The sequence below is a fragment of the Bubalus kerabau genome, chromosome 3 (assembly GCF_029407905.1).
Source record: "Bubalus kerabau isolate K-KA32 ecotype Philippines breed swamp buffalo chromosome 3, PCC_UOA_SB_1v2, whole genome shotgun sequence".
Classification (NCBI taxonomy): domain Eukaryota; kingdom Metazoa; phylum Chordata; class Mammalia; order Artiodactyla; family Bovidae; genus Bubalus; species Bubalus kerabau.
Window position 1 is genome coordinate 17,387,252 of NC_073626.1, and position 4,129 is coordinate 17,391,380.

Below are 4,129 nucleotides of genomic sequence, written 5' to 3' on the forward strand. Positions count from 1 at the left end.
GAATAGCCCTACTGACTATAAAAAACTAATAATTACATATTTAGTCTTGAGACATCTAAAATCCAAGGTGATTTTCAGAATTTCCACTCCATTGTTTCTACATTCTATTTCAAAATTGAAACACCTAGTAAGGAAAAGTAGGGGATAGAAAGTCATTTAAAACTGGTAGCATTACTGGATTATAATTTGGGGGAATGTATTATTCCTAATACTATTGTAATTTTATTCCCTTTAATTCTCTGCTATACTAGGTTGATATTTATTTAAAATAGTAATACAGTCACTAGGGAGTTCAGGGTGGAGATTCCTTAAAAACTATAAATAGAACTGCCATATGTCCCAGAAATCCCACTGCTGGGCATACACACCGAGGGAACCAGAATTGAAAGAGATGTGTGTACCCCAATGTTCATTGCAGCACTGTTTATAATAGCCAGGACATGGAAGCAACCTAGATGCCCATCAGCAGAAGAATGGTTAAGAAAACAGTGGTACATATACACAAGGGAATATTAATTAACTCAGCCATTAAAAAGAATACTTTGAATCAGTTCTAATGAGGTGGATGAAACTGGAGCCTTTTATACAGAGTTAAGTAAGCCAGAAATACCAATACAGTGTACTAACGCATATATATGGAATATAGAAAGATGGTAACAATAACCCTGTATGTGAGACAGCAAAAGAGACACAGATATATAGAACAGTCTTTTGGACTCTGTGGGAGAGGGCGAGGGTGGGATGACTTGGGGGAATGGCATAGAAACATGTATATTATCACATGTGAAATGAATTTCCAGTTCAAGTTCGATGCATGATACAGGATGCTTGGGGCTGGTGCACTGGGATGACCCACAGGGATGAGATGGGGAGGGAGGTGAGAGGGGTGTTCAGGATGGGGAACACATGTATACTCATGGCGGGTTTCTGTCAATGTATGGCAAAACAAATACAATATTGTAAAGGAATTAGCCTCCAATTAAAATTAACAAAATAAAATAAAATAGTAATACCAACATAGAGACACATAGTACTCAAGTTAAAGTAGATTGAGAAAGACAAAGCTTATGAGGCAGGAAGGGAAATCACAGAAAATTAGTAATGGTATCAAAACAAGGGGCAGTATTGCCTAGAAAGAAAGCAGAGTTCTCTAATTGTTTGGAGACAATACGAACAAGCCAGATGTGAGCCAACCAGCTTAAACTGTGTACCTGAAACCGCACCAGAAGGAAAATGAAATTCATAAAAATATGCTGATGCTAAACACCAAAATCCAGACAGTAAGAGAATAGGGTAGGGTTTATGTAGATGCTGAAAACTACTCAGACGGTAGACATTGAAGCAAATACACTAATGAGCATCAGAAAGATCAAAGCACAAAAGGGTCTGAAAAATAAATCATCAAGGGACTTGGTAGTCTGATGAAAAGAATAAGAGAATCAAATTAGAAAACCAAAATATAAAGACTTGTGCACGTGATAGACCCAGAGAAAGGAGAGAAAATTTCGGCCTTAGTGACCAGCGAACAGAAGCCTCCGGCATCAGGAACAAAAACTCTGGGCAGGACTCATGACTGTGTGCTTCTGGGAACAGCCTCAGTTTCAAAGTTTGGGCACTATACCACGTAAAAGCGAAGGCAGACAAGGATTATAGCTTGCTATGACACTGAAACAAGACAATAGTGTTTGTGAGTTTACTTTTCTCATTCAACTATAAAGTTAATGAATCACTAACCAATGATAATTGACACCATCAGTTTCCAGTCAGATCCTTTTTAGTCATACAGTGGATATCTGAACCTGTTATATGATCCCCAGTAACAGTTTTAATAATTAAATGTATAGATGTTAATTGAAGGGTAATTGATTTACAATACTGTCCTGCTTTCAGCCAAACATCAGCATGAACAGATGTACTGGTGCCCAGTCACCTGCATCTGCTAATAATGGGACCTGGGGAAAATTACTTGCCCTCTCCAAGTCATTTCATCTTCATTAACACAACTTGATGATCATAGTGAAGATTAAGGCTATTTCACAGGGTTCCTGTGAAACACAAATTTTAAGACGTTTTAAAGCTTTTGGAAAGTATCAAAGATATGCATGGGGTTACTAAGGTGAGTGAGTAGATTCAAGGTACAGTATCCTTTTTCTCTTAGTATTCTCTCTGTACTCAATAGTTGTGATCAGTCAGTCAAGTGTTTACTCTTATCCCAGTGTGATGGTAAACCACACAGATCAACTGGACTTTTCTTGTCATTTCAGTGTCTAAAATGCAAGCATTAGTCGATGTAGAGTAAAAAAATTACAAACTCCTAGAGGGCCTCGCTGCTCAGAGTCTGCTCAGAGTCTGTAGGGTGCCAGCAAGGTAAGGTTCTGGTAAGAACTCTTTCTTCCCAGGCTGGCTTCTCTGTGACTCCTCACAAAGGGTGGGGGTGGGGAAGAGAGATAAAATAAAAGACACAGAGACACAAAGAGAATTCTCTGGTGTTTTGCTCCATGAAGACACTAAACCAGTGTTCCACCTAAGAGCTCATTTAACCTTAATGGGCTTTGCTGGTGGCTCAGATCGTAAAAAATTTGTCTGCAGTGTGAGAGACTTGGGTTCTATCCCTGGGTCTAGAAGATTCCCTGGAGACTGGAACAGCAAGTACTCCAGTATTCTTGCCTGAGAAATCCCATGGACAGAGGAATCTGGTGGGCTATAGACCATGGGATCCCAAAAAGTTGGAACCCTTTTCAAAACACAGCACTTTGGCAGTTAGGGCTCTAACACATGAACTTGAAGAATACACATTCAGTCCATAATACTACCTGACACAAAGCACTTTTAGATGGGACTGGGGAAAAGGAAGCATGTTGATTTTTCTGGTCCTTCAGTGTCTCTCTGGGCTATCTTCTCCAGGCTCAGAGTAAATAGCCAATAAATGAGAACTGCTCCGCAGTGAACTGGGTGGATGGAACATGTTAAACAAAGCTGAATCCCAGTCACAAAAGCGAATACTGGGAGTTTTTTAAAGCTACAAATTATTGTTTTAAGATTTGCAGTGAATAGGTTTCGAGCTACAGTAGAAGGGGTGTTTACAATTGGAAACAATTATTCTCTTTCTGAGGAAGGTATTTGAAAGTTGTATGTTAATTCTTTCAGGTCAATCAAGGAGAACACAGTAGAACAGACAGATAATAAAAGGCGGTGCTAAAGTTTTCTATTAAATTCATGTAGTTCTTTTTACTTACTAGATCTTCTTACATCCTCTATTTTGACTGTCCATTTTTTTCCCAACTCTTCCAAGTAAACAAAAGATTAAATGGTTAAATATAGGTGCATGCATGCATTCTAAGTCACTTCAGTTGTGTCCAACATTGGCAACCCTACTGACTGTAGCCCAACAGGCTCCTCTGTCCATAGGATTGGCCAGGCAAGAATACCGGAGTAGGCTGCTGTCCCCTCTTGCAAGGGATGGTCCTCACCTAGGGATCAAACCTGAGTCTTGTTATATCTTCTGCATTGGCAGGAATATTCTTTCCCACTACCGTCCCCTGGGAAGCACCAAATATTGGTACGTAGGTACTATATTTGGTTCAAGTAGTAAAAAAAAAAAAAAAAAATAAAGATAATAATAAAACAGAGAAGGGAAAAGGTTGAATTTAGTAACGTTAGATGTAAAATCATTTTTATAGAGACAATGTATAGAAAAGTAGGAAAAGAATGACTGTCAAATTTTGTGATGGCCCCCCGCCCCCCATTAAAAAAAATACATGTCTAACAAACATGTTAGTGTTCTGTTAATGGCTTCATCTACTGAATGCCCAACAACCCTAATTGCCTGATCACTTTCAGGATGAAAAATATGCCCAGGGCAAACTGTACTATATCAATGCCACCAAGAGCTGCCACACCAATTCCTTCCATACTCCTGAAGAAAGAGATAAAGCCCAGCAGATGAACGTGAGTCTTTCACCTGGGTTTTTCACCAGATCAAATGAGACAGTATGTAGGTTACCAGACTTCAGATTATTAGAGGGAATGGTAACTGTACATGCAGAAAAAGGTGGAGGAACCATAAGCAATTGAAGAGTAACTATATTATGCAGCTGATGAAGCATGAGCGAAATCAAGGGATGACTAA